We start from the raw sequence: 24,425 nt of genomic DNA on the forward strand, positions 1-24,425 counted from the left end.
GCTGCTCTGGCCCCTGTTCCAGGGGACAGGCACTTAAGTGACCTGTCACAAACCTGTACTCACCCCATCATGCTCCCTGGGGCACCCAGCCCAAGAGGCACCTTGCTTCCTCCACCCTTAATGCATGGGAGCTTATCTGTGCCTGCCCGGGATCACCTCCTCGACCCATGGGAAACCCAGTCACCCTCCTCTCAGCCTATGTCTGTTCTGCCATCCCTCTGCAGCTTAGCAATAGGCACAGTGCAGCCCCAGAGCCCCAAGGATCCCCTGCAGCATCCAGCCTCCTATGAACTGGACACTCGCCGAGTGATTAGTCCTCCTTACTCATGACCCCTCGGAGCACAGGCCCACTTAGCACACCACATGTCGATTTGTATGTTGAGAAAGCAAGCGGAAGTGTCTCCTAGCAAAGGACAAAGATTCAGGTGACAGTGACCAGGCATTTTGGAAAGAAAGGGCCGTTTCTGAAATGCGATCATCATGTGAATCCTACAGCTTGAACGTAATTGACAAAGGTGCCACTTGTCTGGGAAGGATCTGCTGTTGCCATTTTTCACCCAGGAGGCCGAGACCCTCCTTTCACGATATCCAGCCTTCTGGCAACCCGTCCTCTACAGATGCCAGGGCATCCTTCAGTGCCTCCGGCTCTAGCAGCTCAGACCCTTACTCTTCACCTGAAAACAGGCCTGTCCTCCGCACAGCCATTTCTCTCTTTCCATTCATTTTCTTTCTGCAGTCTTTCACAAGCTCTTTGTTAGCGTTCCACTCCCTCCGCTTGTGTTGTAAGAGATGCTATGCCCCATGGTCAGCTGAGGAGAAGTGTGTTTCTCCTACCACCTGTCTCCTATCACCTACCCCCGACTGACATACCTACAACTACAAGGCCTTGGGAACATAATTTCCAGTACATAGGTGCAGCTCCTTCCCCACTCTCTGCACATCCATTTCACAAAGATTATGACAATGCATGTCCGATGTGATGTAGAGTTTCCAATGACACCTTACATGGTCCCCATTGCTGGCCTGGATCAGACCTAGGGAACTTGGTATGGCCCTGGTCTTCTCTACCAATCAGCATCAAGAGTCCTTGGACCACAGACCCCTGGTCTTCTGGTGAGTGGCCTGGTAGTTTTGCCAGGCTAGTCTATTCGCTGGATGATGGGGTCTCACATCTGTGGTGATGCACAAGGCCTCAGCAAACTCTATATCCATGTGAGATTGGACTAGCATGAAAGCCGTAAACACAATTATATGTTGAAGAGACGAGACTGTCTGTAATCGTCATGGTCTCTTGTATCCTGGCTTTGCACTGGTCACATTTGTCATGTAAGGCGCTAACATATCTGTCTTCAGAGCAACCTGGCAAATCTGCCACCACCTTGTTCTATCTTGGGCTGTTGCTTCCCAGGTGCTGCAGCCAAGCTGAGATGTTTCCAGGTTTGGCTGCAGTGTGTCTTTATGTTGTTTGTTGTGGCCCCTGTGAGAACAGACATCAGGCTTTACCTGACCACGTGAACAAGGTGCCGACACCCAAGCAGCTGACGTTTTACATGCTTGCTTTGATACCAGACATCCAACAACAATTACAATTTTCAGTGTTGGATTTTTCCACATGAAGTACCACTAAAAATCTTTGCTAGTCAGAATGTGCTGGTTGAAACCATGTTAGAGACACGATGGTGGATGGTCGGCACAAAGCCAACACTGGCTTTCAGCTACACTCGTGTAAATCTGCAGTAGCACCACTGAGGCCAAGTTATCCCTGAGCCAGTGCAAGGAGAAAGTGGAAGTGGCCTTTCTTGACCTTATTCCTGGGCCGGGGGGGTTCTCAGGTGAACCAGAGCATTCCTCAGCTCTGCATTTGCTCTCCTTGGGAGCCATCACCTGGGCGCAGAATTGGCAGGGTATAGCTATGCCCTGACCGCACCCGACTGGTCCCCAGTGTGCCTCTTCCATCTGCTGACCTGCCCCACCCCACCCCACCCTGGAATGCCCTCGTCATCCACAGTTGCCATGGAGGGTGCTCTTTGTCTGGCACAGGGGGCCTGTTCTAGGATATTCCCCAGTGGAGACTTTAGGCTGCAGTACAGTCCTCGTGCGCTCTCCCAGCTGGCACAAGGTGGGCTAGGACACTGGTGAATCTGCCCCCTGGATTTGCTGGAGTTACTGCAAATTTACGCCTGTGCCATGATGGAGTTTGGCTGCGTTTGATGTAGCTAGCTCACGTACTGGAGCAGTGGAACTCTCCGCTCAGCTCAGCTCATGCATCAGCAGGAACCGCAGAAGCCCACCCAGACCTCCAGGGAAAGGCGTGGGGTACCTACTCGGGTAGCCAGCCCTGCTGGCTCCTACGTGGCTGCAGCTTCACCACTCCAGTACTCGAGCTAGCGAGAGTAAAACTACGCTAGGGGCGGCTCGCAGCCCCCGCAGTCATTACAAGCTAAACAGATCAAAAAGTCTTCAAGATGCAGCCTGCTTTTCATGGCTCAGGGAGGGCACCAAGTCCTCATTTTTATAAGTTACATTACCATAGGCAGCGTTCCCGTCCTTTGCTCCGTTGCATATTGTCAACATTAAATAGCCTCTTTTTGTGGTTGCATCATAAAAATTCTTTAGATCTTGGAAGCAGCCTGTGAATATTTGCATATGTATATCTTTAATTTTCGCAGAACAGGCTGGCTACCAGATGGGTGAACCAAATAAGCCTCCAACATTTATATGAAAGTTAGACATTTTCCTGTGTTGTTAACCGCAAAGGAAACTAGGTGGTTTGGAACCGTACTGAGCCGCTGCCAATTCCTAACCTTAGAATATTTTCATGGGGCTGGGGAAGTGGTGGGAGGAGAAGGGTTTTTTTTCCTCCTTCAAACCAGATGGTGGGATGGAATCAATCAAAGGCAGTTTCCAAAGTTTGTTTACTTAACACTGAATGGAATATGCTTTTGTGGGCCCCTCACACAGCAAAAGGACACGCTCTTCCAACCAGTGTAAGGCGAGCTGGGAACACTGCACCGGGAGAGGATGAATGCTGCTCTTATTATTCATTTGCGTCCGCAAAGCGCTTAGGAGACCTAGTTGTGGATCAGCGCCTGTTATACTAGATGCTGTACAAACGGCAAAAAGCCAGTCTCTGCCCCGAAAGAACTTACAATCCAGGCACAAGATACAGCACCTTTTCTCAAGATTTACTTAAAATTGCCCCCATCAGTTTCATAGACCCTAACTTACTCTCCTAAGGACAAGAGCTTTGTGTTACAACGAGCGCTCTCAGCTATTTTAAGGCATCAGTCTTATCCCGTGGTTTTCTAAACATGCCAAATGATATCGGTAGCGCAGCAAAATAAAAAAAAAAAAAAGCCTGGTCTTTTGAACATGGTGGTTTCATTGCTAAAATCTGCCATCCATTAATTAATTAGAAGTTGATAAAAGAAACTTGGATCAAAACCGCTTTCTGATTTTCCTGAGGACACCAATGGTAAACATCAGCTGTTGGGCCGGAAATGTAACCGTAGTTCAAGCATAGAAGGCCTTCCCTCTGACATTAATTGACCTGTAAGTGGTTGCATGTGTTATTTTCATGTGTCTCTTGGTTGTGTCATGTGAGTTTTGCAGCTGTTTGAAACGCACGTCTTGTACTTGTTAACTGACAGTGAACTGGTATGTCGGATTGCTAAGGAGCAAATGTAATTACAGATTTGGAAGTAGTCCTGCATGTCTGTGCACCAGTGTGCCCAATGTTATGGGGATGGACGCTATTAAAAACCAGTACAGCAACAACAGGAAAAAAAGCATCGTGACAGAGGCCCTGCTCCCTCGCCATCGGAGGACAAACCGTTTCCATTATAACTCCGTATGTGGGTCCCTCACTGAGATTTTCACTTTGGGGTTAGCAGTGGCATATCTGAGTCTCCCCAAAAGCAATTTTATTTCAGTTTTGAGGTGAGGGCAGAAACTGAGTATAATTCCCCTGCCTCCTCTCCTCCCCCTCCGCACCCGAGTGGCTTTTATTGTGCTAAGAAGGTTGAAACAAACCCATGCTTGTTAGTCTGAAGGAGGAACAAGTTTCCTAGTCTAAAATAAATAATCAATAAAGATCCGACTGTTTTTTTAAAAAAAATACAGTTTACAGCTAGCTACAAGATAGCTGAAATGTGGAGCTTGACACTGGTCCAGAAGTGAACCCACCCTGCAAAACTGCTACTTGGTTTGAGAACTATTGGCTGTCTCTTACCGAAGAGATGGGAGATTGAAAACTCTGTTCTCAGCTGATACTAGAGCATTTTGTTTGCACCCGTGCCCTCCCATACAGCAACACGTGGTGCATGCCTCCACACCTAGTCAACAGCACGGATTGGTTACCTCAAGAAGCTTTAGAAGTCTGGCCGAGATGCTGTGAGATGCCCAGAATAACACTAAGTGTTCATGCAGAGTCTTTCCACCTTTGATTTCAAAGCACATCTCAAAGGAAAGAAGTATTGCGATTCCTGTTTTACAGCTAGGAAAACAGGCACAGGGAAATAAGGGGACTTGCCCATGGTCACCTAGCAGGCCAGTGGCAGAACCATGAATCAATACCAGATCCTCCAAATTCCTGTCCACATGGGTGCAATGGAGCGGGGAGAGGCAGGTGGAAGCAGGTGGCCCAGCCATCCTCCCTGGCCAGACACAGAAGCTGCTGCTGGAAATGGTGCCCCTAGGTACATAGTTCAGCAGTGTTCAGGGAGTGGACCTGGTATCCCAGAGGCCAGGGCCCCAAGACTGGCTGCAGCTGCTGTGGGCCCTGCTACTCCCAGCCCCACCTATGCAGCCAGGACCTGTGTTGCTCTGCCACAGAAACAACAGTCCTATAACTTCATCTCCACCTGGAGTGTCTCAGCCCCGTGGGCAGGAGGAACTGGCTTCAAGCCCAATTGACCTCCCCCTTGGGGAAGGGAAGTCCTGTGGCCACAATTCCTGGACAGCACCAGCAAGGCAGGGGGTGGTGGGCCCCAGAGTGGCCACAGCCAGGCTTGGGACCCTCGAGGAGTCCCTGAGCCCTACACTCCAACATGTGGGCAAACTCCCTGCATGCTGCTGGGTACGGACTTGCTCAAGAGCCACCACTTCTGGAGGTGGCAGAGCTGGAGTGTCTCTAGTGTTTCCCCACAGTAGAAATATTGTGGGGGCCAATCTGCGTTTTCACTCTCACGCATTCCTTGCTCCTAACTGCACATGCAGGCAGGGATCAAAGTGAGAGCAGGACCCAGAACACCTGCCACAGTGCTCAGACCAGGGAGCATTTAGAAACACGCAGCCTGGGCCTCTTCCTTAGTCAGAGTCTACCTGTCCAGTCAGGTGTAGCGACTTGTGCTGGGGCTGTCACAGTTTAGAAAAGTTTTGTCAGGGATACAGCTTTGGTACCCATGCCTATCCCAGGACAGTGGACTGAAATGAGGCCTCAGAGATGACTTGCCCAGGTTTTCTCCAAGGGTTCTGAGGGTTCTCCAAGGCTTCATCTCCATTTGGGTTCAAAGGCCCATTTGCAGGCCTCTGTGAATTTCCAGTCGGCCCATGGGCTGCTTCAAAGCCCACTGAATTCCTCGAAAAAACTCCCATTGAGCAGGCTCTGGATCACTTAGGTTCCCAAGAGGTGTCACAGTTCCAGGCCTTGATGTGGTCTCCTACTTGTGGGTGGATCCTCACCTGAGCAAGCTGAGGTCAGTCCTGTTTCCTGTTGGAACTCCTGGAAGAGTCTGAGGGAGTTGTTTGGGTTTTTCCTAACCTCAGAAGTAGCTTCGTGAGTAATGATATTGGAAATTGGCCTCTGCCTGCGAGATAAGGACCTCTGTGGTCCGTTTATGAAGGAACCATTCACTGAGTAACGTTTGAGAGGAAACCAAACTTTGTGCCTGAAGTCAATTCTACTTTCCACTAGAATTAGGGTATTTCCTTGTCCACGTTTTGTCCAAAGCCTCAGCAATCCATGTGCTGGATCTCATGAGCATAATCAACATTGCCTAATAGAGTGACATGCTTCCATAGCATCGGTGTTCTCTTTATGCTCCACAGGTCAGTGCTTCACTTGAGCCAATGCTTTCGAGGGCTGAGCCCGATACGTCCAGGCCTGGCTGTTCAGAGCCCTGACTTGCTCTGTTAGTTAGGAAAATACAAGCTATTGCTAGATCCCTGACACCTTTTTCATAGAAATTAAGCACTGCAACAGGTGCTGTGAGGTCTGTTAGCCTCTGAAATGAGCATCTCCTAATTGCACAGAAAGCCCTTTTCAGAAGTGTAAAAAAAGACAGAAGAAAAGATCAGCCACTGTGTCCTATTATCAGGTGAGTGGGGCCCCTTGAGGGGGCTTATAGCTCTCCCATACCTGATTTTCTGCCCACTCTCTCACCAGAAATAAGAACATAAGAACAGCCATATTGGGTCAAACCAAAGGTCTGTCTAACCCAGTATCCTGTCTTCTGACAGTGGCCGATGCCGGGTGCCCCAAAGGGAGTGAAGAGAAAAATGGAAGAACCCATCGAGTGATCCCTGCCCTGTCACCCATTCCCAGCTTCTGACAACCAGAAGCTAAGGACACCATTCCTGCCCAGCCTGGCTATAGCCATTAAATATCTTTTGTGTGTTCCTTCCTAGGATACTGCTTTGGACAGGTGATACCCGCAAGCTCTTCTTCTTCCCTTTTCGCTTTGATGATTTCAGCATTCTGATCCGTACTGTCCCAGAGGGTGGATAGGGTATTGCATGAACCAGGCTGGGGCGTCCCAGGCTCCTGGCCTATCGGTGTTCACCTTGAAATAAGAGATTTGTTTTCCTTTTACTGTAAACCCTTGAGTTTACAGACCCGGTTTCGCAGATTTTGGAAAGCACTGGACAAACCTGTTGTTCCCAAAGTCTTCTGGGTTCTGTAAAATCCTAGCCCCCGCAACCCCCCTGGGAGTAGTAAACCCTTGCATATAATGGACCTATGGGAACAACGGCCAACCCTTTCCCCGCATTGGTCCATTAAATCAAGGGTTTTCTGTACTTAAGGCTGAAGTGTATAGATGCAAGTGTTGTTGGCTGTGTCTTAGAACATTGCTATTAGAAGAAAAGAAGGAGGAAAACCATGTATTGGTGCACAATATATTGGTATTTTTTCCTTTTCCTTTTGTCACGGTTATGGAAGGGGCCATGAGATGTGTGGGTGGTGAAGTCTACTCCTGCTCCTGCTGTCGGATGGAGTAAGCTTGGGTGGTACTGCGTTTTTCCAGTTACTTCTGACAGGGACAGGAAGGGAGCTCATGAGGGGACTCTGTGTGACAGTTATTCTTTGTTCTTCTTCGACGGTGGAATAATCACTGTTGCAATTAACAGCGTAATTCATCTATGTGTGTCTGAGACTGCCTGGGAGAGCTGGTCTTTCGGGAGCCTGTCTTTGCCCATCTTTCATGGCTTGTTGGATCTAGATCCCACAACATGTTTGGGAAGCGTGTTGTGTAGCCTTTGGAAATTTTGCAGAGGGGGGATAAACAGCCCCGTGGGCCGCCAAAACAGGTCATTTGCTCTGTTTAAAGTCATCTCTGTACTTTCTCCAAGTAAAGGAGATGAAAATCCTGCTTAAATGGTGTGAGATTTTCCTCCGAATTGGGCTCAAAGCTGGTAAATGGCTATGTTTAATTAAATACCTCGATTTACTAGCTTGAGGAAAAGCCAAGTATGGCTAACGGACCGTTTCTAGAAATTACGAGTTGATGAGAACACCGACAATGAGTCATAAAATACGATAGTACAAAAGGCTTTTTAATGTATTCACTGTAGCAGTGCAAGAGAGTCTAAATGCCCTGAAACTCTGCATTCCACTTCCATGTGCAAAGTGGAGAATTTTACAATGAATCAGTGTAAAAGAAAAAGTCCCATTGTAGAAAGGAAAGTGGTGTTGTCTTTGTTTTCCAGGATGGCCCTGCCTCTAAAACCCAAGACGAATATATGCACTAACACAGGAGCCAGATGATTTTATATGCCTTTTGTTAACATTTGAAAAGCATTGCAGTCCATTTGTGGTACTCGCTTTCCATTATTTGCTTTGCTAGCATCCCTTGCTGGAAGCTAATAGCTGTACAGTTTACAATGCTCTACTTAGAGGGAAAGCAGAAAAATTCTGTGTGTGGGTTGGAGGGGGGGTGATGGTGAGGGGAGTAGCCTTAATGAAAAGCAAACTCCAGTCCCCGCAGATGGACAGAAAATGAGGGTGTACAGGCAGCAGTCATGCAGCCAGGGCATGAAACTTTCATAGCCAATAACTACCCGTTTGGAGACCCCCTCTGAGTAGTAATTGGTTACTTAACTAAAGCAGAGCTGGGTTGCAGGGGAAGAACGGGAGCCCAGAGAACACCTCAGGTGTCATTCACTGTTCTAGTGCTCTAGCCTTTAGGGGAGCCTTTCTGCCCTGCTCAAGACGGGATGGGAGTCAAAACTGAGAGCCAAAGAAAAGACAAGACTTCAATGTGCCCCTTTTCTCTGCCCCTCTCGCCCACTGCATGATCTGATTCCCAGATCCTGGTGCTGGCTAAAAGACGTGCGTGCCCCCAGGTTAGCAAGCTGCAAGTTGTCTGAATCCTCCGTCCCCTTCCAGAACGGAAAGCCATTTAAAATGTAATCGTTGTGTTGCTCATGTTCCTACCCTCGCAATACTGCCATGCTTGGACTATCCAAGTGCAACTTGCAGGGATGGAGGGGGTGCTTCATGGACCAGCAGCTGCACCCTGTCAGATGGGCAGCATCAAGGGGAAGGGGTTAAAAAGCAGCTGTGCTGAAGGCTTAGGTCTCTTCTGGCGACTTTTTAGGAGCTCAGGTTCCGGCTCGCAAGAACGAGAGGGGCTGGACTGACACTGACTGGTGCAGAGGTGCAAGCTGAGCGTGTTACATTCCAGGTCATTCACACACACATCCCCCACCCCCGAGAGACAGCATGGCCATCTCCAGGGGTCATTATTCATTTCTGTCTGGGCTCTGCATGTGGCTCACCTGCATAGGTAGCAGCAGAGAAGAATTGAGGGGTGCACCCCATCCGCACTGGCCATGCCTCCTCTGACAACAGTAGGTCTCCTGGCAGGGAGCTTGTAGCTGCCTCCTAATAAGCTTCCTGCTTTCAGCAATCTGGTGTCCTCGTTTATGTCATCAGGAGCTGGCCTACAGTAGTAGTGAATCCAGCCCAGCAGCTCCACCTGCTCTCAGAATACGAAGGCTTCCTAAGAGCAGAGTGGCTGAGTTTTGCGTTCAATGAGAAGTCCTGTGGCACCTTATAGACTAACAGATATTTTGGAGCATAAGCTTTCATGGGTAAAGACCTGCTTCGTCTCATGCATCTGACAAAGTGGGTCTTTACCCTAGAAAGCTTAGGCTCCAAAATATCTGTTAGTCTGTAAGGTAACACAGGACTTCTTGTTGTTCTCGACGATACAGACTAATACGTCTGCCTCTCTGATACTTGAGCTTTGTGTTGTTCACATTAGTAGTCACATGCCATGGGGGTCATCTTTGTATTTGTATCAGGGTGGTTTCGTACAGGCACTGAGTTGCACAGGTCCCTTGGCAAGGCTGATACAATCACAATTTGCACAGCTGTCCAGGGACTGAGTTTAACCAAATGCATATCAACCATCAGTCTGGAGAGACATACCCCCTTTGAGACAGGTGGCAGGAGCCAGGCCTTGGTGCAGAAACACAGCTCAACATGTGTATTGAAGGACATGCCAAGCGAGTTTTGGTGTGGACTGCATAGCAATCCTTCGAGAGGTCTGCACTGCAGAGAGGAGGTGTGATTGCTGCATACAAAATCGTAGGACTGAGTGGGACCTCGAGATGTCCTGTAGTCCAGTCCCCTGCACTCAAGGTAGGACTACATTTTCATCTACCACATGCAGAGGTACCCAGTCTAGTTCACTGCACAGGGCAAGCCTACTCACTAAGGACCCTGGGTACATAACTGAGCAGCCACACTGCCCACTGCTGCCTGCCTTCACTATTATTGTTGTTCAAATTAGCGTGATCAAAGCTAGCTTGGCTATGTCTACATGAACTGTGATCTCACCTCCAGACTGAATGAGCCATGTGAAGTTGGGTTGGTACCATGTACTTTTGTTCTTGCTAAACCATGGCCAAAATTTGTATGGCATAGCATTTTTCCAATTCCTTCTCATACAAGTAAGATGAGGGCTCATGTAATGATGGGCTGTCCTTATAATTGTTTGTTCTTCTTTAATGATGAAATAGTTGCCCTACCTATTCAATGCATACTAGTTTATGTAATTGTTAGGTTATTAACCAATGAATGACTTACCCATCTACCTAGGTGGTAGATTCTCTTTCAAATGGTAATTTTTAAAAGTCCAGATTGCATGTTTTTCTAAAAGATATGCTCCAGTTCAATCACAGGAATGGTATGTGAAGCAATAATTAATCCAGGGCAGTCCTATAGCCTTTATTATTTAGGAAGTCAGATCAGATGATCGTAAGATATTTTTCTTCTGGCTTAGATGTCCAGGAGTTACAGGGGAAGTTCAGATGACTGTCTCTGTGTTTTTTCTTTTTTAAAAAACCAACAGACTCACACACATTGGATTTGGGAAGGGGTGGACAGGACACAGAAAGAAAGGGCAGAAGTAACGTTTCTACATGGGAACACCGTGTAGCTCTCCTATCTATTAACAGTCTGCAGCAACACCATGAACAAAATGGCTGCTGTCAGCTGCAAACAAGCATAATTCCTAGCATTTTAGAAAGAGAAGTATGCAGCAAAGTTATGCATCACAGTTTCAAGCTTAACTTCCCTATACTGACAAAGCCAGTTTGAGGGGTGGCAGTGCATTTTGGTACCAATTTAATTGTTGTTCTCAGTGGTTACCACATGGCTGTGCTTGATGCGTACAGGTCATCGTTTTATCTGAAATATGGACTATTTGTACTCTGAAGTGGTTTGAAATGGCACAAAAAAGCAGAGCATTTTTTTTGTTTAAGTGGCTAGGGTTTAATTTAAGTCAGCTTTTAAAGCCCCTCTTTAGACTTTATAACTCAGAGGGGACACATTTTTTTTATCAATACATGACAGCAAAAGTGGCAGTCCTAAAGCATACACAGGAAAGATGGTGGCTGACTGGGTAAGCTGAGTATGATCCATGAGAAGTCTTCAAGACTTTCTTCACATCTATGAACTTGTTACAGTCATCTATGACCAATGGGGGGTGGGGAGGGAACCAGTTCTTCTCCACATTATTCTCCATCAGCTGTGTAACGAAAACCCATTATCAGCTCTGCTGATGCCAGTGCCATTGTTACAGATGGTAGCATTTTGCTGAGCGCAGCTACTGTTGAGCCTTTGGCTTGTATAAAACTGAGCAAATCTGTCTACCTAGACACATGCATGGCTCTCGCCTCCTTGTATTTGATTGCCTTTTTCTTTGGAAAATACAGGCAGTGACCAACCCCAGGAATTTACAGGTAGCTATCAACAATGTACCTTTTTTAATAGAACATGAGTTGAAGGATATCTAAAACAGGTTAGCCCCGAAGTTCCACAAGCAGTTTGATTTATGTACCATAAGAAATGTGGCAAAAGATGTAGGACATGCAATACACAAGTACTGAAGACAGAGATTGTCAGGATATAATTGACGGCTATGAATGTTAAGGCTAAATGAGAAACATATGATGGAATCGTTGACTGTTATGAGTCATGTGTTAAGCAGAGGGATTTTGATATTGTAACCCACATTATCAGTAAGGAGACCTGGGTCTGTAGCGAAATAAGCAGACGGATGTCACAGGAGTAAGAGCAGATATGAACATTGAATGGTTGAGAATGTCTGAAGAAACAAACATCTCTTCAAATATATTCTTTATGGACAGAGGGCAAACAAGAAAATGTATCCACCAGGTATTGAAAGCGTCACTGAAGGGAAGAGTGTTAACCAGTTAATTTGCATCTTCCAAGGACGGAAAAGGTGTAAGGGCTGTCTCAGCCAGGGACCATATATGGTTGGTGTCATAAGGGGGAAGTTAAATAGTTTGTGCAGGTACCATGCAAATGGTAGTGGAAAGAATAAGGAGTGGCCTGATTTTTTAGAAGTGCTCTGAAGATAAACCAGGCCCTCAAAGACAAGAAGGTGGCCAAAAGATGAGAACATCCGTCATATTTACTTAAAAAGCCTATGAAATATTGCAGGTTTTTTTATTACTTGGAGAAACGTCTTCCTGGGATCTCCCCGGCAGTGAATCAGGGATGAAGAAATTGTGTGTGTGGTACATGAAAGCTTGGTGAATGAATGTTGTTTCAGGTTGTGGAACAAGCACTCCCTAGTTAGGATGTGCCAAAACGTAAGGTGGTTTGCAAATCCTTACTTTCTTTCCAGAGGGTCCATGCAAGGTTTGCCTAATGAGCCACTGTTTACTTGAGGTCTGTTTCACTTGCACTAGAAGTCAGAAGGTGTGTAGAAAACAAGGCAGGAGATGCAGGAAGATCCAGGATGTGCTCTTGGGTAAGGCCAAACAGGAAGGCTTAGTTCTTTCTCTGCATCTGCCACAGTCGTCTTGTGTGATGCTCCGATGCTAAGCAAGTCCCAGATGAAACCAGTGTTGTGAGGAGAGGAATTGGACCCATTTGTTTGTATATATTCTGTTTGGAAGACTAAATAAGCAGCTTTGACAAATCCTAATGAAACAAGTGTCATATAACCTAACTACATTATTAGGTGCTTGTTATCAGTCAGTAGCAATTTGACAGTGAATCAGGAATTAACACTGCATTATTAAATACAATCAATGATCATCCATGTAGCTGTTTATGTTAGCATCAAGCGGATGAAAACAAACAAGCCTGGGATTGAAGAGAGAAGGAAGGAAGGAACAGAGAACACAGCTGGGGAGAACATGTGACTCAAACCTGAATCGCACTGAAAATCAGCCCTATTTCAGGTTCAGGCAGTGTGCGTTGGCTGGCAGTGGGAGATCTGAGGCATTTCCACGTCAGCAGGGTTTTGAATCCACCAAGGTAGGGAAGAGACAAGAGTTAGTTGTAAGGAGAAGACTTTTTGGGGTTTCTGGGTGCAGAGATATGGTAGTTTTCCTGGTACTCTGACTCTTGTAGAAATATGTAATATACACACACATAGTATTTTGCCTTGGGCACAGTCCCCTCTGACATTACAGTGGGGGGATCATGTTTGGCTGGTGTGTGCTTGCAATGTGAAAGGAAATGTTTATAGCTTCAGTTCTGCTAAGAGACAGGAATGGCCCTGCCTGTCAAAGTGGGAGGTATTGCCTACCCCAAAGTCAGAGTGCTTGCTAATTGGTGGGTTAGTGTTTTCTTTTGATCTATGGCTCCCTGATGTTTAGCGGGATACTGACGTACTATGCCCAGTACATGTGGCAATGGAGGAAGGTTTCATTAGCATTGCCCCAATGTATTCCTATGATACCTTGACAGCAGTGGGGATATTTTAAAGAAATAGGTATAATAAAAATACACTAGCTCTGTGCCTTTGAAAGACTTACTTGATTAGAAGCTAAAGAACACTACTCCTACGATGAGGTCTTTAGGCAAACTTCCGTTTTCTAGTTAAATTAAGGCTATTGCTTTGCAGGCTGATCCAAACCCCATGCAGTGTCCAAGCCCATTAATTAGTTTCAAGTACACAATTTGGTCTTGGACTGAAATGTACATAGCTGGGAGTGCTGGCATTTGCAAACTGCTAGAAAGGTCAGGTGCTTGTGTCTCCACTGGGGATTTCGATACCTGTCCGGCTACTGGGCTGTAGTGGATAAAAGCACTTTTTATGGTGTTCACAATTTAAATGATATTGACATCACTTAGCATATGCATAGGCCATGTCTACACGAGCAAGTTTGTTCTGAAAATCAGGCCCTTCTTCGAAAGAACAGGTGGAGTGTCCACACGCAAAATGCACTCTTTCAATGTGAAATCAAAAGAATGCAGCTCTTCTTCCAGAAGTCCTCTTCCTCTCCCAGATCAGGAAGAAGGCCTATGTTTGGAAGCTTCTTTTGAAAAAAAGTTTGTAGATGCTCCACAGGCCCTTTTTTTGAAAGAGCAGTGCTCGCGGTGGCAGAGTTTTCAGTCCCTGGACTGTTCTTTTGAAAGAGCTGGGGCTGTGTGGACATGCTCTGCCAAAAGACTGGATCAATCTTTCAATCTGTTTTTTTGTGTGTGGAGCTGCTCTTCTGTAAGGACGTCTTCCAGAAGATCATCCTTCAAAAGAACACTGTAGTGTCGGCGTGGCCATAGTGTTTACATCTTCAAAGTACTGTGGGACAACAAAGACCTTATTCATAAGAGAGCTGGTCCCATTATGGGACCTCTCTTTCCTCATATTTCTTCTTCAGATCTGAGATGGGTTTGAACTTTCAAAAGCATCCGCTTGGTGTCTTCTAATCAGAAGTCCTCACCCCCCTGTAGGCACCTGTGACTGTTATGGTTATGAATTCAATCACCATCAGCTTAAACCTCTGATTTCTTTCTTGGTTGGAGGTTATGTGCTTCCCAAAAACTGGCAGCAAAACTTTTCCAGCCAACTCTAGCACAGGCTGGCATGAGTCAGCTTTGGTGAATATCCCCCATGCTAACTTCATCTACTCTCCCTCCTGGGCAGAGTGAAGCAAGTGCAAACAAAAACACACTGACAAGGTTGCTGTCTTTTATACACAGTGCCCACTTAGATCAGTGTTTATCTTCAAAAGGGCCTTACCAGTAAATATTATTTTAAAATGACTCTGAGTGCATGTGCATGTGTGCTGCTAATTCTGGGGTGATATTCACCCCAGCAGAAGTTCATGCATCCTATCAAGCCCAGTTAAGCCTTCTTCTCAATACCTAAAAGCCTTGCTTTGACTCCCTGTGAAATGGTAAGTTTCACTCTGTTTACGTGACTTCATGCTCTTGCTGCCCAATTTCATACTGAGGTGGCACTGCTGATGAAGAATGCCCTGATAATGTAATGCTTTGTATGCTTCCAAAGTGTACCACCCAGTTGGCTTTTCATCTTGGAATGCTCTCTGTAAATTCGTCTGCTGTTTATAAATAATCCTGCAAAATGCTGTGTGCTTATAGTAGGAGTGACTTAATTGAATTCCTTTGGCATTCCTGTAAAAAGCCCAGTATAAAGGCACATGCAAGACCCCTCTTACAGTCCCAGCACTGTGGGTAGAATTGCTCAGGGATGCATGTGCTGTTGCTGGGGTGAAGCAAAGAGCTGGAGCTTTGCCAATTAAAGAGAGAGAACTGCTCCTGTGTACAGCAGGATGGACAAAGGAAAAGTCAACCCACCAGTATTGGATGGCATTTTGTAAGGACTTCCTTTTGGCCGTTCTCATGCATCTTATCTCAAATATTTGAGGGATGAGTTTTAACGGTGAGCTTGTGAGCTGAAAGTGTGAGAATACTCAGGGATGTTCCATGCCCAGTTAGCGCAATCTGGTGTCCTCATCAGAAATGAATGAGATCTGGAGCAGATAGATGGGAGACTCTCTCCTAACTTGACAGAGCACAGCTGAGTAAGCCTGGGGGGCAGCAGGGGGAAATTCTTGCCTTTCTGCTCCCAGGTGAGGTCTCCTGGAAGAACCTGAGTGTCACCAGATTGGTGGAAGTGGAGGACACCTAGCACTTTGCGAAATCTAGTCTCTCATCTTTGTTTTCAAATAGTTCTAGAACTTGTTTTTGAATTTGTGTGCACACACTTGTGTGTGTGTGTGTGTGTGTGTGTTTGTATGCGTGTATGTTATTCTGAAGGAGAGGCTTAAATTGGGATATGTTTTCCTGGATCATAGAATACTACTTGGCTGTAAAAATGTTGTTATAATTCATCTGTGGGCAGCGTGTTTAGACAGAACTCTCTTCAGATGGAGAAGTAAATGCATGCTTTGCCAGGAATGCAAAATATTCTCCATAACAGGAGACAATCTATCAGACATTGGCCTGTCTTTTCGTCTTGTCTGATAAAGTTATTAATGTGTCTTTCTGTAATTCAAATGCCTTTTTCCACCATGAAAATAAATATTTTGGTTGAATAATAATAAAACTCCCGGTAATTATAGAAGCAGTTTTTTTCTGCTGTGTGGATCTGCATGATAGAGATCAGCTCTCATATTCCTCTCCCTGAATATGCATGAGTGGAAGCTGCATGCATTACAAGAGTGAAGTATCAGAGACTAGCAGAAACAAAGCAGGGGAAATGTAAGATGGCTGAGCCCTGCTTTAGTTTACACCTTCCTGCTGGTTGTTTTTCCTGCCGCAGTCCCACCCTTACGCTACATGTCCATGCAAATTTCACTTAGTTACTTAAGTGTAACTTACACAATGATTTGTCATCTTTGAATCAGGCCAGTTGCTTTTAAGTGGCACTATAAAAAGGGAGGTGAGTTTATGAACGTTGATGTGACCTCCTATTTAATAATACAAGGACGGTGGTGGTTTAAACTCGGTGGCTAATATATGCGGATTGGCATATAAGAATATGTCATTAATAATATGTTTTATTGGCCCCACATAAGTATAGTAATAGGCATTAAGTGCCAATAACATTACACACAAATATCGTAACAGTGACATTACCTTAACTGGCCTATATTATAATCCTCTTCACTTGTGATAAGTAGCTCTCAGTTCCTTGTATTTGGCAGAAGCAGATAATAAACTTGTCAAAATCAAAATACACTCTTTGCCTGTCTTAGTACAAGCTAAAAAAGTAACTTCAGGGCCTAATACCTGGAATTCTACTACCCATAACAAAGATAAGGAAGGAACAGAACAAGAAGTTAGGGAACTGCAACAAACTGATGCATTGGATTTTAGAGACATGTAAAAGAAATGTGTAAGTTGTGGCAGTCATATAAATAATACCAGCTAAAATCTGTAACTTGAGGAACATACCTTCTGCATAAGGTGAGTGAAAAATCATGACATGGGGTGGCTCCTCAGAGGTGAGTATCATAGAATCATAGAACACTAGAACTGGAAGGGACCTCAGGAGATCATTGAGTCCAGTTCCCTGCCCTCTCAGCAGGACCAAACACCATCTAGACCAATAGGTCTCTACCCAATAGGTGTCTATCTAACCTGGCCTTAAAAATCGCCATTGAAGGAGATTCCACAACCTCCCTAGGTAATTTATGCCCGTGTTTAACCACCCTGACAGTTAGGAAGTTTTTCCTAATGTCCTGCCTAAACCTCCCTTGCTGCAGTTTAAGCCCATTGCTCTTTGTCCTGTCCTCAGAGGCCAAGGAGAACAATTTTTCTCCCTCCTCCTTGTAACCTTCTTTTAGGTGCTTGAAAACCACCTGCATGTCCCCTCTAAGTCTTCTCTTTTCTAAGCTAAAGAAGCCAAGTTCTTTCAGTCTCCCTCATAGCTCATGCTCTCTGGACCTTTAATCATTCTTGTTGCTGTTCACTGAACCTTCTCCAATTTTTCCACAGCATCCTTGAAATGTGCTGCCCCGAACTGGACACAATACTCCAGTTGAGGCCTAATCAGCACTGAGTAGAGCTGAAGAATGACTTCTTGTGTCTTGATCTCAGCACTCCTGTTAATGCATCCCAGAATCTTTTTTTTTTTTTTTTTTTGCAATAGCATCATACTGTTGACACATATTTAATTTGTGGTCCTCTATGACCCCTAAATCCCTCTTCGCAGACTCCTTCCCATTCTATATGCATGAAACTGATTGTTCCCTCCTAAGTGGAGTACTTTGCATTGTCCTTATCAAACTTCATCCTGTTTACCTCAGACCATTTGTCCAGTTTGTCCAGGTCGTTTTGAATTATGACCCTATCCTCCAAAGCAGTTGCAAACCCCTCCCAGCTTGGTATCATCTGCAAACTTGATAAGCATGCTCCCTATACCAATATCTAAATTGTTGATGAAGATACTGAGTAGAACCGGTCCCAAAACAGGTCCCAGCAGAACCGCACTTGTTGTGCCCTTCCAGCATGACGGCGAACCATTAACAACTACTCTTTGGGAATGGTTATCCAGCCACTTATGCATCCACCTTATAGTGGCCCCATCTAAGTTGTATTTGCTTAGTTTATTGATAAGAAGATCATTCAAGCCCATGTCAAATGTCTTACTAAAGTCTAGGTATACCACATCTACAGCTTCTCCCTTAGCCACAAGACTTGTTATCCTGTAAAAAAAAAAAAAAGCTGTCAGATTGGTCTGGCATGATTTGTTCTTCACAAATCCATGCTGGCTGTTACCTATCACCTTATTTTCTTTCATATGTTTGCAGATGAAGTCCTTAATTATTTGCTCCATTATCTCTCCTGGCACAAAAATTAAACTGAGTGGTCTGCAGTTTCCTGAGTTGTTCTTTTTTCTTTTTGTACAGATGGGCAGTATATTTGCCCTTTTCCAGACTTCTGGAATCTCTCCTGACTTCCAGGACTTTTAAAATATGATAGCTAAAGGTGCAGAAACCTCCTCTATCAGCTTCTTGAATATTCTACAATGCATTTCATCCGGCCCTGAAGACTTAGACAGCTAATTATTCTAAGTAATTTTTAACTTGTTCTTCTTTTATTTTATCCTCCAAACCTACCTCCTTCCCACGAGTATTCTCCATGTTAGGCATTTCTGCATTGGTCTTCTTGGCAAAGACCAAAGCAAAAAAGTCATTAAGCACCTCTGCCATTTCCAAGTTTCCTGATATTGTTTCTCCCTCCTCACTGGGTAGTGGGCCTACCCTGTTTTTGGTCTTCATCTTGCTTCTAATATATTTATAGAATGACTTCTTGTTACCATTAATGTCTTTCACTAGTTCAAGCTCGTTTTGTCCATTGGCCTTTCTAATCTTGCCCCTGCATGTATGTATTGTTTGCTTATATTCATCCTCTGTGATTTCTCCTAATTTCCACTTTTTATATGACTCTTTTTTGATTTTGAGATCCTGCAAGATCTCCTGGCTAAGACAGGGCAGTCTTTTACCATGCTTTCTGTCTTTCCTATGCAGCGGCATAGCTTGCTTTTGGGCCCTTAATAATGTCCCTTTGAAAAACTACCAACTCTCTTCAGTTGTTTTTTCCCATGAGACATTACCTACCAGCTCTCTAAGTTTACCAGAATTTGCTTTCCTGAAATCCATTGTCTCTATTTTGCTCTTCACTCTTTCACTATTTCTTAGAATCATGAACTCTATGAGGTAGAACCTTTTTCCTGTACCATATAAATAAGCCTGACTTTCAGTGGTTATGTGGTCTCCTAAGTGTATTTCATAATAAACCAAAGTGTGGCCAAACAATTGAATATACAACTTAACAGCAACTGTCATTAAGTTCAAGAATGACATGCACCTGCACTTAGTGAGTCTTAGAGCCTTATTGCACACAAAGTTCTGAGTTTGTAATTCGCAGGCTGGGATGCTTTATGTAGAGACCTTACATTGCAAACTCAGCACAGGTCAAAACAGGAGAAGGAAACCACATAGCCAGTCCTGGGCTGATAGGATGGGAATCCCATACTAGCCTACGAGAGTTGTAAATAAGTTTTAACTCTCAGCCAACTTTGAAGGCTCCAGCCGTGTGTGGGTAATTTTCAGAGGTGGAAAAGTGCCCCAAAAGTTACTTGATTAAAAGTGCAGCTGCTTTGGAGTGAATGTACCTAAGTACTTGTTGCTGGTGTCCTACTGGAAAACTACTTGAGTTAAAGTACACGTGTGTGCGCATTTGCACACACATCACGTCTACATTGTACTCAAGTGTCCAGAAGTGAAAGCAGCTGCAGTTTTACTCGAGTAACTTTGGGGGTCCTTTTTTCATCTCTGGTAATTTTGACAAACGAGATTTTCTGTAGTTCTGTTACATTTTCCTTGGTATGTTTGCATGCCTCTCTTCCTAGGTAGATAAGCCTAGCAATTTACAAATGGCCAGCACTGTGTCATGTAAAGAAATGTCATTGCATCTCTTCTAGAAATTTCAGTTCTGGAAGCCTGGGACATAGTCAGATTCCCATCTCTGCACAGACCCGTGAGTACTGGTGCAAGGAACACCTAATGAGTTGGCAGACACCTCTCTTGCTTAACAGTAGGTTTCCAACCTCCTCTGGAAGCCAAGACTGCTTTTGCTAAAAATATTTTGAATGTTGCATTAGTGATCTGTGTGCAGAAGGAAAAATGATATGACCCGTGCAGTAATTTGTCTTAATTTTGGTACAGCAAATATCTGCTGTCACTGAGCCGGTGCAGCTGCTAGCTGTGCTCCGAAGAAGAATGACTAGGAGACAATGAAATGGACCCACTATTTGGAAAGTCCGAGGCTGTGATTTGGAATCATAATTTGTATTTGTGGCTAATGCAAAACTCACCTTTGCCGTTTCAAGCCTGTGGAACCAATTAAGCCTTTCTCTCGCTCTCCATTCCCGGTGCAATTACCACGTACACACTGTGACTTGCAGCCATGAGTAAACGCAATTCAATTTTAAATTGAGTGTGCATCATGATCTGGAACTTGGGAGCTGTTTCTTGCGTGCCTTCCCTCCCCAACCTGACAAGCAGTTTTACTACCCAGCAGGGAATAGAATGATCACTCATTTACGGCTGCAGTCATCTCCCTGTTACAGCATTAGGAAGGAATGAGCACCAAAAGCCATTATAATTAAGATCTCTTTGGAACTGACAGTAGAAATAGATGGCATGTGGCGCTGGTGCACTGTGGCTCAGCTGTTTCTTTTTCTAGCTGTCACTGGAAAATTGCAGAGGCTGACAATCATATTTTGAACGCTGCTGCTGCTGCACTAAGTGATGACTATCCACCTAGTGCTGGGGAAAGCAGGGGCTGGTGTAACAGGAACATTTCCTCACACACACTATCAGGAGGAGAGCCCTTGTAGTGGTGTTGGGCTCACCCGTCCCATCAGCTTGTGCTTTTGTTTGGACTCTGACTCCCACAGCACAGCCCACTCGGGAAAGGAGAGGTCTCTGCGGTACGAGAAACACCTGTCACCAACGGCCAATCCCATGCTGACTGACGGCTTGCTGAGGATGTCAGGTTCTTTCTCACGCGGCTCAGATTGACGTCTGATCCCAGGAGGTAGAGGCGGGTTGAGAAGTGAAATCTCCATTCAGCGCAGTTCCACCTGGAGTGGAACAAATGTGACATCACCCCCAAGTCTCCCGAGAGGAGAAATGCTTTGAGAAATGATGTTATAATTGGGCTGGTGAGTCAGTAGTTCCAGGGCTATGGTGTCCTTCCTGGAAGCACTAATTTCAGCTCTGGTGCTTGGAGAGACATTGCTGGATGGAAAGTAATGGCATGGTCACCAAAATGCCTGCCTTGTTAAAAGCGTGTCAGGCATGCCCATGGCAGGGAGTAAGGGAGTCTCTTTGCTATAGTGGTCAATACAGTTAACCTGCTTCTCATATTACCTCACAGTACCCCAAGATCTCTATTCGCTGTACATTGTGAGAGGGGCGGTCTGAGGGGACACCTGGGAGCCACAAACTTCTGCATGCGTGTCTTGGTTCTTCATCTTCCTATCATCTTGTGGACGTGGTGGAACTTCCCTGGGTGCTGTTCACCGCTGCCCTCCCCTTGGCCTGCAGGAACAAGCAGCTGGTAATACAATTCACAGGTGGCAGTGTCTGGAGTCCATACCCCACTTAAAAGGGAGACTGTGACTGACCTTTGTTCAGGGATGAAACAAATTATAAGAAATGTAAGAACAGCCATACTGGGTCAGACCAATGGCCCATCTGGCCCAGCATACATTTCTTCCAACCGAGGTCAGTGTCACTTGCTTCAGGGTGAATGAATGTAACAGGGCAACTATCAAGTAGTCCATGCCCATACCCCCATCATCCAGTCCCAGCACCTGCAATCATGCTTTGTCATCGTGGACCTATCCCTCACATATGTACCTAATTCTTTTTTGAACCCAGTTATACTTGTGGCCTTCACAACATCCTCTGGCCAACAGTTCCACAGGTTGTGTGTGGTATGAAGGAAGTACAGGCTGAATCTTTCTAGTCTGGCACACTCTTGTCTGGCAACATCCATAATCTGGCATGATTTTAGTTAGCCGGATGACCACTTATCATGAGTGCAGCCAAGTTTCTCATGGCCACATGTTTACAGCCACCAGCCCTGGCTCTCAGTGCTTTGTGCTGTTATTTTGCTGTAATTTGCTCCTAAATGTCTTCTAAGAGCCCAGTCAGCAGTGAAGTGTTGGTCATGCTGCTAGACAATATTGACCGCCCGTGGTCCAGCAAAATCTCTCGTTCAGCACTGGTCAGGTCCCAAGGATGCTGGACTTAGAGAGGTTCAACCTGTACTTCCTTTTGTTTGTTTTAAACCTGATGCCTATTAATTGTGTTGGATAACCTCTAATTCTTTTGTTACATGAACACTGAGGTAAATAGCCCTTCCTTCTTCTCTTTCTACACACCAGTCATAATTTTCTAGACCTCTGTCATATCTATCACATCTCTTTTGCACCCATGGCAGGGAACCATAATCTAGCTCTAGAACACTATGAATTCCTGCATCATTTAGAGCCAGTTTGACTCACCTGGGCTCAGACCTAATTCCACCAGCAGCCCCAAGGAAACAACAAGGTCTGGATTTGAGCTGGAATCCTCCGGCTGGCTGCTCATCTGGCGCAGAACAGTGCTAACTGCATTGACTTCAATGGCTTTCTGCTGATTTGCACTTGGTCTATTGGCTGCATTGACAGCTAATGAAATAGAGGCCTCTGAAATCTACGTGGTAAGGTTCCTGGGGGGCTAGGTTCTGAGGAAGGGCGGAGGGCTCCTGACCTGACTCCTAGCAGGTGCCATCTCTTCTAACTCTTTGAGACACATGCAGCATTTGTGATGGGATCCCTACTGAACACCTGAATTCAAACTGTACTGATCTTGATGCGTGTGTGGAGCCAGAGCTAGCTTGGAGCCCACGTCTGGTAAGTATGGCATCCAAAGGTGAAAGCTGACACTCTGATCATCAGTGGGAGAGTGTGTCCAGCCCCAAGAGCCTATCGAACCAGCCCCTTGTTTTCTGCTGACAAGGAAATGGCCTTCTGACACCAGTTAGCACCGGTGCTAGTAAACATTCCCACTTGCAAGAGCAGTACGGCGTGTTCCTGTCAGACATGATATGAAAGTGATGCATGTATTTTGTGCATCATCCATGTGATGACGGGAGAACATTAGGCATCTGCTTATCTGGTTCATCTTTGAACTTCTGCAGTTATCTGCTACTTTAAATGCCGAGAGCCTATAATTGCTAATAGTCTAGTTCTACAATGGAGAAATGCCAGACAGCCTGCCATACTCAGACTACCAGTAAACGAGTGATACCTAACCATTTGCAGATAAGGTGGTATGTTAAGATCTGCAGGTCTTTGTACCTGAGAAATTTTCTTGCCCAGTAATGATTTGTGGTTTCTGATAGTGTAAGATGTTTCCCAATTATTTCACAATGTCAGGAGTCTACTCCTCTCCCTTGGGTAACAAATACCAAGCTGGAATGCTTCAGTTTAGGAGTGCTACTGATTTACTGCCTTTGCTAAAAAGTTGCTTAACTAGTTGTCCATGTTCAATGTCTGGAACTTGGCTTTTCTATCATTCTTACTTCTCAGACATGGTTTGGAAGTGCTCTGCTAACATGTACTACCTTCCCTTCTTTCACCAACAGGACACATGGCCTGGATCAATTAAAAACACAACACATTTTACATACTGTCCTGTGTTAGACATGGTCTGTCTAACCTTACATGCCTTTTGGAGGTCAGCTTTTGTCCCAGTAGAGCAACATCTGAGAGGCTGCGTGATCCAGTGGATAAGGCAATCAGGAGATCTGGGTTCCTTTTCCAGCTATCTATTAAGCTGCTACCTGATCTTGGCAAAGTCATTTCCCATCTCTGTGCCTCTGCTTTCCCATCTCCCTTCCTCCAACTTATCTGGTTCGACAGTGAGATCTGTGGAGCAGGGGATGAGTGCGTGGCACCTAATACAATAGGGTCCTGATCTTGTTGGGAGTCCTCCAGGCACCACAACAATACAAGTCATGATGATGCTCGGTGGGAAACCTGCTCCTCACCTTGCTGTTAGTCAGCACTATCTAAGGAAAAGATTTGGACCAGGTTCACATGCAAAATTCAGGAGAGCAAATATTTCAGTAAGTCTAATACAGTGATCGTCACATGCACACTGATGTCTTTGTGGGGTGATTATAGGTTACTAGAACAAACAAAAAAAAAAGAGAGAGAGTTGGCTTGGTAGTTGCTAGCTGGTAATTCTGCAGTTCGCTGTGTTTCTTTCTATATGTATAATGGTCTCCTTTTGCTTCCTTGAGTGTGTATATGCAAAAATAAGCTCCAAAGGCCAGTTTTTTCGTAGAAGCTGAGCATTTGCCTCTCCACTAACTTTGACTGGATTAGATCATTGACCTTGTAAAC

At 45.3% G+C, this 24,425-nt stretch overlaps 1 long non-coding RNA gene across 1 annotated transcript in view; it reads left to right on the forward strand.

Annotated features, from left to right (window-relative positions):
• Window positions 1-3,372: 3,372 nt before the first annotated feature.
• LOC142019641 (uncharacterized) overlaps window positions 3,373-24,425 on the forward strand; it is a 195,240-nt gene continuing 174,187 nt past the window's right edge. The window contains exon 1 of the long non-coding RNA XR_012647142.1: window positions 3,373-3,552. This is a non-coding gene — a long non-coding RNA (uncharacterized LOC142019641). The remainder of the gene's footprint in view (window positions 3,553-24,425) is intronic.

Source organism: Carettochelys insculpta, chromosome 12, assembly GCF_033958435.1.
Source record: "Carettochelys insculpta isolate YL-2023 chromosome 12, ASM3395843v1, whole genome shotgun sequence".
Lineage (NCBI taxonomy): Eukaryota > Metazoa > Chordata > Testudines > Carettochelyidae > Carettochelys > Carettochelys insculpta.